This window comes from Ambystoma mexicanum, chromosome 13 (genome assembly GCF_040938575.1).
Source record: "Ambystoma mexicanum isolate Mex_15411 chromosome 13, UKY_AmexF1_1, whole genome shotgun sequence".
In the NCBI taxonomy this organism is placed as follows: Eukaryota; Metazoa; Chordata; class Amphibia; order Caudata; family Ambystomatidae; genus Ambystoma; species Ambystoma mexicanum.
This window is the reverse complement of record NC_090938.1, coordinates 369,264,063-369,278,120: the sequence shown is the minus strand read 5'-3', so window position 1 is coordinate 369,278,120 and position 14,058 is coordinate 369,264,063.

Here is a 14,058-nt window from a genome sequence, read left to right as displayed (position 1 = left end):
GGAGGTTTGGTAGTGCAGAGCTCCAATCCCTGCCTGGCCTGGGCCTGGCATGACATTGCGGACTGAACCACAGGGCCTCATTACGAGAATGGAGGTAGGCATGCCTTTAATAAGGGCATGGCTGCCTCCATACAGGGTTCCAGGTCCGGGTTCCTTCAATGAGGACTTACCGGGCCATTCCAACCTTGGAGGACCCAGTAAGTCCTCATTGAAAAAACCCATCTCCGTTCCCATTTGAGCCCCCATAGGGCTCAATGGGAATGGGGAGGGTGCTAATAACGGGCCTATTATTGGCTCCCTGCCCCCTTGCGGGACCCGCTAAGGACGTCTGGTCTGACCAGACGTTCTGAGCGGGTCCCGCAAGGGAACTTCGTAATAGGGCATCCCGTAATGAACGGTGCCAGTCCCGTACCGACACTGTTCATTACGGGAGCGCCAGGGTCGAAATGAGGCCCATAGGCTCTTGCAGCTGCAGCAAGCTGGGCTTAGTAAATGTGCTCTGTGCTGCCTCACGTGCCTGCCTAGCCTCAAGTGCAGCAGCGCATCGAGTGGCCAGGAAGCAATAAACAAGTCAGCGCCATCTCCACCTGCCTGATCAAGCCAGCATTTTGGAAGCCGGCTGTAGCGAGGTTAATAATTTCTTTACTCCCTCCCAATTTAAGATGGTGCTGACTGTCTTCATCTGTCAGCCCTCGTGAGAAAGTGAAGGTGCAGCTCCCAAGCAGGAACACTACACCCTCAGCCTAGCAAAAGCAGCCATCCTTCCGAATTAAAGGGACGGAGTAATAACGGGCGGCCAGAAATGGTGGGAGGGAGCGAGCACTCACTAATAGAGGGTGCGGTGGGAGTGCACACTGAGAGACTGCCATCCAAAGTGAAGTTAATATTTCATTTCTGTTTCACAATGACATTGTCATCCTTGGAACAGAACTTTGTGTGTGTATCCCAGTAACCAGTGAGTCATCTACATTGAGGGCCACATGTTTACACATGTTGCATGTTGAGCAGCATATAGTCCAGCTCTGTACACTCTGAATATGTATTGAAAACCACACAATGTATACGTTTCTAGTATGTCATGGGAAAACTGGGAGGCTTGTCTGACCATACTAGTTGCACATTAATATATGCTGCCGTATTCGTTTAACTGTTGTGACAATTATTGCAAATTGACTTCTCATCAATGAAAAAAGAAGATACATTATTTAACAGGTCACAGACACCATGACATCTCAATCTTTTGGCATGACCTGTGTGTAGTGATGTTGATTTCGCTTCAACCAAGTTGTTCTTATTTTAACACACATCGCCTACCTTTTAAGCATAGGGGATCTTGTTTTAAGTAGTGTGTAGCCTGCCCTGCTGCTTTCTCTATGTAGGTACACAAGAGCTCTAACATTGTGCGTGACCCCCATCTGTGACCTGCAATCTAGCCATGACATCCCACATGGCCTACACAGGGATCACTTCTAACACTCCCTGCAGCCCACAATGGATTACCTGCAGATATGAAATATAATGATAATGATGTGTTATTTATATAGCGCCTTAATCCAAAGCGCTTTACAGAGCACATATTTACATACAATATCACCCAACCGAAATTGGTACTCATTTCTCGACCACGGAAGGATGAAAGGCTGAGTTGGCCTTGCGGGCGACCTGCAGATCACGCTGAGATCGCAGCAGCGAGCGCTCAAACCGCTGAGCTGTTTTACCGGCTTCACTCCGCTTTTTCCAAAGACAATAAAAAGGGTCCCACTTATAATACGACCTATTATCAGCGCCCTCAATCACTGCAGCGTGTAAAGTGCTAACGAAAAGCACGTCATTATCTGGTAGGAAGAAGTAACGTCTGTCGGGCTGGCTGAGAACAGTGTGTGCGGGAGGCGGGACCCTGGGCACAGGGAGTCTCCACAGGAACTGGCCTGTGGAAGACATATACTGTCCTAACACACAGGACCCTGACGCCCTCAGAAAGATTTAAAAGGGAAAAAAGATCCAAGGAAATGTATGATTTAAAATAAAATAACTGGTTTCCTTTTTTTAAAAGACGTTAAGTTGGTGTGCACGTTGCCTGTACAAATGTAAGATTCGCGGAGGAGTGTCAAACTCGCGTATATTTATTAAACGCTGGCTATGGCCGTGTTACTCATTGTCAGGTAGCCGCCCTGGAAAGCATTCAGTTTGCAACAGCGTAGATAACACTGACGATCCGGACATGGACTATAGTCGTCACAGTTCGAAAAGGAAAACTGTATTACAACACGTGGGGGAAATGCCCACTAGAAGGGCCAGTGTCTGTATAGTTTATTTTGTAAACGTGTAAAAAAACTTAATGTGATGCAGAAATGTAACATATATGGTACCTTCCCTGATCTGTACCTATCAAATTACACGTTATTTGCCACGTTATTATTGAGATAAAGCACATGACCGTGTGCCCATTGCTGTTAAACCACGAACGCCTGCTTACACTGCAGCTCGGACACGTGCTTCCGGGTCTGACACTGTCTCATTCAGCAGCCCTGCCTCCGACGTCACAATCACATCGAGGTAGGACTATGGTGTCAGACAGTTTGGATGGTATTAGTCATCACATAATGCATTAAATGCTGATTGATGTCCCATCACCTCTGTGTTAAAATCAGCAATAAGACCAGGCGTGGATTTCAGGACTCACATCATGAATGGATTGGAATTGGAAGTTGGCACACCCCACTCTCATACTTGGGAGGAATTAGGAGATGCTGCATGCATTGGTACTTACCAGGCGCTGTTGGGCGGCCAGCAGAGTTGTGGTTCAGGAATTCCTTAGGCTGGCAAATGGACCGGGGTGGTTGGGTAGGTAGCAGCAGGCCAGGCCAGGCCAGGCTGGCATACATCTGGAGGCCTCGGAGAAGAGCAGATTAGGCTTGTGCAGAGCTTGACTCCCTTGCATGCAGGAAGAAAACACGCCCAGAAGAAGTCAGAGGCTGACTGAATATCATTGGCTGACAGCAACCAAAAACCTGTTGCCATGCTCCTTCTGATTGGTTGTTGTGTTTTAGGGGCAGAGCCAGGACAGCACACGAGGCTCAAATCCATCAAAGTCGTTTTTTTCTTGTCACCAATGTTGCACGCTCAGATGCTCCAGCCAGACACACTGGCACTAGGAGTGAAGATCACCTGTGTAGCCTGTAAAATTAGAGCTGTGTGGGGGAGCATAGAGCAGACAGAAGAATTATCAGAGACTTCACTTGCTCAATGATATAATAGAAGCTCTTTTTCCTTCTGAGGCCTCACAGAAGGAAGCAGAGGCCCCTGTCTGCAGGCACGTGTCGTGTGTGTGTCTCACTCTCTACTTCTGCTCAGCACATGTGCCCAACCACCAATAGTGAATTATAATAATGAACAGTGCTGTGTATGATTATAATTGAACACATAATAATGAAGACGCACACACAACACATCTCTCCCTGCTCCCTCCCAAGTCCCCCGTCCAAGTGAAGGACAGGTGTCGGGGGCCCCCTCCAAGAAACCCAGGATGGCTGCCTGGGCATGAGCCCTGTTTGCCCTCTCATAAAGACGTCAATGTCCTTTACTCTATAAAATAGTTGTCTTGAAATTTAGCCAGGATTCAACATGGTCTCTCTGAACTTGATTCGATATGTCTCCACATCATGCCGCATGCGCTCCTGTACTGCATTCTTTATATCATTATATGGAGTAACCCTGTTTGGGTTCGCAGCCTGAAAGGCACTCTGCATTTCACCAGTCATCAAGGGGGATATATTGCCCCCACCTTTCTGCCGGCCAGGCAGCGTTGCAAGCAACTCTTTCAAAATTGTCAAAAAAATGCAAAGGGTCTTATAGAATACTTCTGTAACACTGTTTCAGGGACCTGCAGAGTCTGTCATTGGGCAGCAGCATCACTCGGTTGGGCCTGCTGTACTTGTATGGCCTGTTGAAATGCCTGGCGGTCAGCTTGCGCCTGTTGGTTTTGCTCTCCCCTCTTGCTTCTCCACTCTTTTTGACTGTTTACTCTCTGTTCTCTCCTCCTCTCCCTTTCTCCCTATCTCCTCCCCTCCTCCCTTTACTTTCTTCTATGCACTTACTATATCAGAATGGTCCCTAGACCTAGTATGATAGCAACCTCGTCTGTCTCCTCCCCCCTCCCCTTACTTGTTTCCCCCCACAACCCTCTCCAGCACTATCTGAAATGTCATCAGGTCTAGTACAATAGTCACTTGTTTTGTTCCTCCCTTTCTGCACCCCTCTCCCTCACCTTTTGTTTTTCTCCGGCTCTACCAGAAATGTCGTCAGGCCTAGTACAGTAGTCGCCTGTCTGTTTCCATTTCCTTCCCACTCTCCCCCTCCCTTCTTTATCTATGTCTTAGCTCTTACACTATCTGAAATGTCGTCAGTCCGAGTACGATAGTTAATTTCACATTCTTACTGTTCATGGCCTGTAAGAATGTCACTGTATTTTCCCTTGTTCCCTCCCTTGTCTTGAAGCGCTTTGAAGCACATTGTGTATAGGCGCTATATAAATAAACAATCATATCAGATCATATCATATATCATATGCAAGGCTTGTTGTAGCTGCTGTTGGCCTTCTGTCAAAGTCTTCAGTTAAGTTTTCCATGGTGTTTATAATCGATCCCACTGCTGCCACTATTTGTGGGAATGTGGTTGCACAAATAAGCCTGAGTCAGCAAATTCGTAGATGAATGCTGTTTACTTCTTGTTATTTTCTCAAACTACAATTAACCTCATTGCAGTCTTTCTCTTGGCTGTGCTTATTATCTGTCAGTCTTCTAGTTCCTTTCCCTAGGGCTATTCTCCTCTCGTATGGATTCACTTCTTAATATGCCCAGGTGAAATGTTGCTCTTCCCACACCACCTCCTCTGTCAAAGGCGGGCAAAAAGAATGAATGAATCCATAGTTGCAGGCTGTTCCTTTAAAGCCCCTACTCTCCCCTGACTGGATAATGTCCCAGGAAGTACCCCCCACCCCTCTGCACATGTAGAAACAAAGAGTTCCTGATCTGACATTTCCTATACAAACTTCCCGTGTGGTGTGGCTGTGTACTTTGTCCGGGTAAGAAACTGTCCCTTTTCTTCTGTAGTCTCCTTTCTGTAGTTTATTTTGTGATGCAGGTTATTGGTGGGGTTCGTGGAGCCGTAGATCTGACTCACGCTGACTTGACATGCTGGTAAGTAGGGCCGGGGGGGCACCTCATTGTGTCCTAAATGCCTTGACACCTGTGCGGAAAAATGCCTGTGCCTACTGTGGCGTCTCTGCTGCAGAGACCAGCAGCTTGCACCTCGTGTGCAGCTATTATTGGATTAGTTGCTATTGTGGCATCCATATTAGTCTCCGTTGTCAGCTGCAACTAGGGCGTTGCTGGTGGCGTCTCCTCCTCTGGCCGCGTCAGCTCTTGGCACCCTTAGCCCCTCTGCTGTTAGCCGCTACTACAGCATTACTGGCCGCATCCCCTTTTCTGGCCGTGTCGGGCCCGGCACCCTTAGCCGCTACCGTGATATTATCAGTCCTGGCCACATCGTCCCCGGCGGCTGCGGCAGCTGCCGTATCACACACCCATTGCCTTCTCTCCTGTATCTGTTCCACCTGACCTCCTTACCCCATTCCCAAGGCTTACAGCATGTTGGTTCTCTTTGACAGCAACCTGAAACTTCATCACCTCCACTGCTACGGCTGTCAGGCTTAACTGCTTGAACATTGAACAATCTGTTCCCATTTCACCTTTCGTGCTAACAAAACGCTTTTTCTGGGATTCTTTCTAGTTTACTGCTCTAGCCTCCTCATTGGAAGCCACATCTATTCCTTTTCTCCTTTGAACAAGGTTTGAACTTTCCATTCTGTATCCTCGACAACCTTGCACAGTCCTTGCTCACCTCCACGTGGGGTTGTTGGGAAATTGGAAAAGCCTGAACTTCACGTTCACCACTGACTGGGGGGGTGGACATGTCATCATTGTCATTTCTGTCACTTTTGCATATTGCTACAAATATTACAATATTTATGGTAAATAGGATAAGTGTTACATTTAGGTTACTTTGTGTTATTTTGTGTAGAGGCGATACATTTGTAGATTTGTATGCCCACAGAAACATAATGATGAAACATTGTCACACTGAGGGCCCCTCCACACTTGAAGCAGTCGATCTATTGCGGTTTATTACGCGGTCACACCCAACTCTAGGAGTTCCTTTACCCACAATGAATGTGGCGCACAATAAAGCACTTTGGTATTGATTCAGGGTCTATTTGGTGATGCCTCCAACCCATCTTGCACCCAACCCCAACAAGTACCCGGTGCCACAATGGACTAGGAACCAGGCCGGGGTGTATTTAAAATGGATATATTTATTATTTTGAACAAAATGACTTCCGTAAAGCACCAACACAGAAATATGCAGACACAATTATTATCTTTTAAATCACCCACCAATACAGAAAAAGGCAATCCAACACACACAGTGATTGCAGATTTAATGACACTTTCTCCCAGCAACCACCACCCCCTAAACATCAATTAAACTTGACTCCTCTGTTGGAAGGCCAGTGTGTCAGGTCCTGTCTTCGGAATTCCTCGGAAGCTGCTGAGCCCCACAGCCCCACAAAAGTCTCCAGTGTCCAACTGAATTATATTACAGCTGAACCCAAGACACCCCTGGGGGAAAGGGGAAAAATGGGGGAAAGGGGAAAAATGGGATAAAATAATAAATTCAGACACTGGCTCGCCCTCTTGTTAAGGATGGATGTCTGCATGAAAGGAAGAGAAAGAACGTAAGATATACGTGTGCTTTAAAAAATAATTAACTATTCTTCTATCTCTTCTGCGTTGTAATGGAGATACAATACCTTAGATTTCCTCTGCATAAGCTTAGAGGAATTCAACCACTGCACATTCACAGAAGGAAACCTGAGTCTCCTAAAATGCAGTTGTTTTGGAGTGTCTCTTCAGTTTTTCATTATATTCATTTCTTCTGAAGAATACTGTATTGAATTTATGTTAGTTCTGATCCTGAGAAGTCTTTACGTGTCAAAAGGAAATTCCAAACTCCTTCTTCTACTTGTAATTCAGTTCAGTTCTGGAAGGAATGGACTTGAAAATCTCTCCTAACCACTAAAAACGTGTAAGGAAGGTTGTAGTTCCACTAAATAGATTCTGTGATAATGAACCTAAAGGAATGCTGTAAGAAAGTTTTAGTTCGTCTTAATAAATTCTGTTTTAGTAATAGATTTAGCTAGGTTAGCAAACAAACAAAATCTCAATGCAAATTGAAAGAAACTGCTACCCAATCTCACGTCACCTGAGTATGTTACGATGAGAGAAACTGCTTCCCAATCTCACATCACGTGAGTATATTACGATCCAAAAACAACCGGCAGTTAATACAGATTTTCCACACATTCGTTACAGAAAGTCATGATTCTATTAAAGACTCGGAGGCGAAAGATTATGCTCTGACTTCTCTTTACTAACTCGAGCAGCAACCATTATAAAACAATAACATGGAAAACAATGACAAAAACTACAAATTCCAACAGAACCCAGCAATTTTGTAGTTCGTTTTCCATAGGTTGTAAGAAAACCACGTGATCCTCTCCTCCAATCAGCATCACTTCTCCCTTATAACATCCAACAACTCCGAAGTCCTTCCTCTTTCTTTCGCTGAACTGATAAACTCGCGCCCCAACCGGTAGATGACTTGTTCCAGCTGATCTTCTCAAGTTGTCGCTTTCTGTTCCACTCCTGAAACAAACACAAGCCGTTAGAAATCCCATCATGGAAGGGTGGGCAATCGCATAGCAATACCATTATTATCCCAAGACAAGATTGCATTATTTCCAACAAGATTGCATTATTTACAACATGACAACATAACTTATATCATAGTGATTGAAATTGGGTGGAATAATCTTTCGCCTCCGAGTCTTTAATAGAATCATGACTTTCTGTAACGAATGTGTGGAAAATCTGTATTCTATGTCAAGACTCGGAGGCTCAGATTATGCTCGTTTAAAGCTTACCTACCACCAACGATGCTACTCGCTCCACTGGTCTAAAATAGAAATTCTTAAAGGTCTCCTCATTAGACCAGTCTGCCGCCTTTAGGACATCTTCCAGACGAGCCCCTGCCAGAAAGGCAGACGATGCCATAGCACCTCGTGTAGAATGTGCTCCGAACTGTTGCACGTCTAGCCCTGCCTCGGCCATGCACCACCTGACCCATCTAGCTAAGGTGGCTGATGCTACTGCTCTAAAAGGTTTCCTAATCGCTATCAGTAGCTGGTTTACTCCCGCAGGTCTCACTTCATTTGCTTTTTGTTCGTACACTTTCAAGCACCTAACTGGGCACAACTTAGGCTTGTCTGGGAAGGCCATGTACTCCGCAGACTTAATATTCGTCTTTGTCCTCCTCGCTATGAAAAATATTACCCCTGAAGGTGAAAAAGATTTTCTGTTCGCTTCTAAAGCTCTCACGTCCGAGACCCTTTTACAAGAAATAAGACACAGAAGGGTAGTTAACTTAGCCCACAGTGCTTTCCGAGACAAGAATTAATTGTCCGGCCAACTTTCAAACATCCTTAAAACTATACTCACATCCCACAAACGAGAGTATCTGGGAGCGGGAGGTCTCATACACCTAATGCCCTTCAGAAGCCTACACGCCAAGAGATGCTCGCCTACAGGCTTATTTTCTATGTACCTATGGCCTGCTGAAATCGCCGACCTATAATTATTTATGGTCCTGTAGGCCTTCGCCTGTGCTGCCTGCGCTGCCAAGAAATTCACTATGTGTACTACATCTGTATATACGGGATCAACCTGTCTCTCCAGACACCAATCACTCCATCTATGCCATGCCACTCTATATGCCTTGCCTGTCGCCGGAGCCCAAGACTCCCTGATGAATTCCTGAGCTGTGCCTGAAAGTCCTGGCTTAGACCAGTTCTCCCTGAAATCGTCCAAGCCAGAAGACTCAAGCTCCCTGACCTGACCAATGGATGGATCTCTCCTGCCGGATTTAGCAGTATATCCTCCCTGGCTGGCAGCCGAATAGGGGCTTCGAACAACAGCTCCAGAAGATCCGGAAACCAAGCTTGGCCTCTCCAGTCTGGCGTTATCAGGATCACTGTTGCTAGCTGACGTCTGATCTGCGCAACTGTGCGCGCTATCAAGGAGAAAGGGGGAAACCCGTATTCCCTTGCTGGTCCCCAGACCTGGAGAAAAGCGTCCGTCGCTGTCGCTTCCAGATCCGGTCTCCAACTGTAAAATCTGGAGAGCTTCCTGTTCAGCCTGGAAGCGAAGAGATCCATCTGACAGGGACCCCTGCAGCGAATTAATTCCTGGAATACTGAGTCGTCCAGCTGCCAGTCGCTGGAGTCCCTCAGGTATCTTGAGTTCCAATCTGCTACCAGATTGAGCTCCCCCGGCAAATGTTCTGCTCTCACACTTTTGCCCTTCTGGAGGCAGATCTGCCAAAACTCCTTGGCCATCTCCGTCAGCTTCTGCGACCTTGTTCCGCCCAGTCGATTTATGTATCTGACTGCCGAAACGTTGTCCATCTTCAAGAGAATGGACGATTTCGCACCTTTCTGTGTCCAGCACTGAATCGCGAAGGAGCCCGCTAGGAGCTCCAGGCAATTGATGTGGAGACCCAATTCCTCTCTCGACCATCTCCCTCCTGTCGACTGGTCTCCACATCTGGCTCCCCATCCCCAGCGGCTGGCGTCGGACTCTATCACCAGGTCCGGGGATGAGCCAAATATCGCCCGGCCATTCCAGGCTTCTATGTGGCAGAACCACCAGTCTAGCTCCAGTCTCGCTTCCTGTGATAGCCTCACTTTCTGTTCGTAAGAAAAACCTCTTCTGAGATGGTTGATCTTCAACCTCTGCAACGCCCTGTAATGCAGGGGCCCTGGGAATATTGCCTGTATCGATGATGGCAGACGTCCTATAAGCCTCGCTATTTCCCTCAGGGAAACCTCCTGTTTCGCTATCATCACCTTGATCTCCCTCTTGACTGAATTGACTTTGGCTAGGGGTAATTTGAGAATGCCCTGCGTTGTCTCTAAGCTGAACCTCAGAAATTCCATATCCTGAGCTGGTTCTAACTGTGACTTCTCCCAATTTATTAGGAATCCCAGCTGTTGTAGTAACCCCGTGGTTAACAGGAACTGTCGAACCAGAATTTCTTTGTCCTGGCACATTAAACATATGTCGTCCAGGTAAATAATCAGCCTGATCCCCTGCTCTCTCAGGTGTGTCACCACTGGTTTCAAAAGTTTGGTGAAACACCATGGCGCCGACGATAGCCCAAAGGGGAGACATTTGAACTCCCACTTCTGTCCCTTCCAAAGGAACTGGAGGAGTTTTGTCTGTTCTGGCCGGATAGAAATCGTTAAATACGCATCCCTGAGGTCTATCCTTGCTAGCCAGTCTCCTTGCTGGAGAACATCCCTTAGAAGATGGATGCCTTCCATTTTGAAATGCCTGTACACCAGAAAGTAATTCAAACCCCTCAGGTTTATCACTGGTCTGACCTTGTGTCTCTTTTTGACCAAAAACAGATTGCTTATAAAACCCCCTGGTCCTTCTGAGGCTGGACCGATTGCATTCTTTGCCTTTAGCAATTCTACCTCCTTGTCTAGAAGGACCTCGTCTTCTCTGCTGAATTTTATCCGTCTTGGCCGCACTACCTGATATGGTTCTCACCAAAATTCTAACTGAAACCCTCTTACGGTCTGCCTTATCCAAGCATCTGAAGACAACTCTTCCCATATTTCGACATACAGTTTCACTCTCCCTCCTACTGGAGGAATACTTGCATTTGACCTTTCTATTACGTTCACATCTCCCACCTGAGGGACTCTGGTGCTGTTGCCTTCCGTTGTTCCTCCAACCTCTACCCCTGCCTCTTCCCCCAGAAGGGAAGAAGGGGTTGGACCTTCGGTCTTCTTGTCTCCAAGCTCTGTCCTTATAGGAGCCTCTGTACTGGCCACGGCTGGACGAGCGGCCCCTTCCTCCTCCAGCCTTGTCGAAAACTCTTCAACCGAAAATCTTCTTCAGGGAAGATTGGGCCCTGTCCATCGATACATAAGTACTGGCGAATTTCGCCATTTCCTTGATGAACAAGTCCCCGAAGAGCTCGCCTCTCGCGGCTGTGGCCTGCTCGGATGTCACCATCTCCCCTAGCCTGGAGTCCAGTTTCATTAGGATCGACCTTCTCCTTTCGGTTGCTAACGCTGTATTTGTGTTACCGACCAGGCAGATAATCCTCTGAGCCCAGCCAGATATGATGTCCAGGTCCATGGGCTCTTTCTTGGCCTTCGCCTCCTCGGCCAGTTGCCAGATGTTGGTGACCGGTCCTAGCATGTCCAGCACCTTGTCCTGACAGGACCGCCAGGATCTGTCGATGCCCCTCTTCACGTCCCTGCCATACCGGCCCAGGAAGGTCAGGATTCTCTCGTCAATTTCCGGGGTCTCTGCTACCCCGTCCGGGACTCTCGGTCTTGGGCACTCTGCCTTCAATTTAGATCTGGCTTGTCTAGTTAAAGGTGTCCGCAGGCGCCGTCTAAGATATTCCGCAATCTTCTCCGGAGGGTCCCATTCATTGGACCTGGGGTGAATAAGCTCATCGGGGTCAAACTCCTCCCTGAGAAGATCCTCCTGTTCCCTCCTGCCTTTCTTTTTAGGTTGGCTTTCCTCCTCTTCCGGGGAGGTCTGGTCTTCTGAGGAGGTGTAAAACTCAGATCTTGAGCTGCTCTTGCAGTAGTCGTCGTCCGACTCGCTCGAGCTAGTGCTCCGTCTCTCGCGGGATCTCGCCTTCCTTTTCCCCGATCTGTGGGGTGAACCCGGGGGGGGGTCTGGGCGCTACGGCCCCTGCGGGCTTTGTGTTTACTTCCCCCTCTCTTTTTGCGAGCTTTGCCCTGGGACAAAGCCGCCAAGCTTCGCAAAATGCCCCTCTCTTCCCGGGGCCTTTTGGCACTCTGCAGCATCTGTACTGCTTCACTCATACGGCGCCCACTGACATGAGGGCCGTCAGAGTCGTTGGTGTAGTCGCTCATGTTTTCACCGCCTCTGTACACTATAAAGGTGCCTTGTGCAGTTTGCTTGGGCTGCCCCTTGTCAATATATGTATTGAGAAGCTAGGCGAGCCCTCATATGAATAGCAGTCTTACCTGGGACTGAGCCCGTCAAGTGGAGGCCGTAGCCTCTCTCACCTCCTCCCCAGTGGCAGAATGAGGGATAATGTGTTTGTGCTGACTTTGCAGATCACCGTCTCTGAGAAGGATTTCCTTGCCTGCGGTACCAGTTTCAGCCACAAGGTGGCGTGCACAGCTAGGATATGAGCCGGTGACTCCTGACTGTACACACGGCTGTGCGCCCCGAGTGACGGAGCTTCGTGAGGGCCAGGGATCAGAAAATAACTGTGTGAGCCCCGAGGAGCTTAGTGCTCTGTCTCCTTCTCCTGACACGTAAGTTCGCAATGGCGCCGGAACTCCCGAGGTCCCGTCGCGCCGTTGCGAACTTCCGTGCCCGGAGTGCCTCCTAACGAGGGAAACGACGCCGGAACAAAGGTCCCGTCGCATCTTCCCCGCGGATATGCTCCACCAACGTTCTACGCGCTCACTAGCTAGTTGCGCGCGTTAGCCTGAGTAAACATATAAACCCTATATAAACATTCCAACATTAATAAAACGAAAGGTACTTATCTTAGCTGCTCGAGCAGCAAAGAAAGACGAAGGACTTCGGAGTTGTTGGATGTTATAAGGGAGAAGTGATGCTGATTGGAGGAGAGGATCACATGGTTTTCTTACAACCTATGGAAAACGAACTACAAAATTGCTGGGTTCTGTTGGAATTTGTAGTTTTTGTCATTGTTTTCCATGTTATTGTTTTATAATGGTTCCTGCTCGAGTTAGTAAAGAGAAGTCAGAGCATAATCTGAGCCTCCGAGTCTTGACATAGAATCAAGATCAACAACAGCTACAAAATCATTAAAATAAATAACGTCCTTACCTCAGTTCTGCCACCAACCTGACTAATAAAGACGACCGCGACTCTCTAAGAACCCGGAACTAAGGTAATTCCAGGAAACGACACGCGAAGACCTAAGAGGGGAAAAACATGTAAATATCGCGAGATCAGTAGTACACAGCTGACACACACCTAAGCCTCATCTCTTATCTGGAAGAGGAAAATATATGGAGCGTAGGAAAACATTAACTGACATAAAATTACGCGCATGCGCCCAATCACTTCTCCTAACTACAACAGGGAAATCTTTTGGTACCGAAGGCAATCCGATTTGTTTACAAAAATAAACGCGCGCGCATCAAAACGTTTCCCTTCTAAACAAACAGGGAATTATGTGACGTGGAAGAAAACTTGAAACTGACTTTCAATTAATGCGCATGTGTAAAAACCCTTCCCTTTCAAAACTCGAAGAGAAATAATGAACCGTAGTAAACAAATCCTCAAATCAAAGGTTAATAAATATTATCTAAGTATTTAAGAAGAAACTTTTTAATTCTAATCATTCTCTCTTATTGGAAATAACTGCACTTATCTGAAGAAAGATATTTCAGTTCAAATCTTCCTGCTTTTCTTCTACAGCTTGCTTCTTCTTTATTCAGTTAAAACTTGTAACCAACTTGTAACTTGTTATTTTAAGTTATATTGTTCAGAAAAGTGAAACGCCACCAGAAAACTTAAAACAGGACCAGTCTCTTTGACAATTCTTGATGAAAGGCAGTTTAGAATGTTGTGTTATTGTCCTTGTTCTAATCACAGCCAATCAGGATTTCTGCCTGCTGTCTCCACCATCTTGGCTTGGGAACTCCATCACACTCTGAATAAGCTGTGTCAAGGACTAACCAAAATGAAACTCAGAACTGAAACCAAACAAATAATCTTCTTTTAAAACAAACACATGTCATTAAAAGGATTTACAAGAATTTATGGATCATTACCACCCAGAGACCTGACACAGTGGCAAGGTGTGGGAACACAATGGGAAAATCAGTTTCTTGGATAT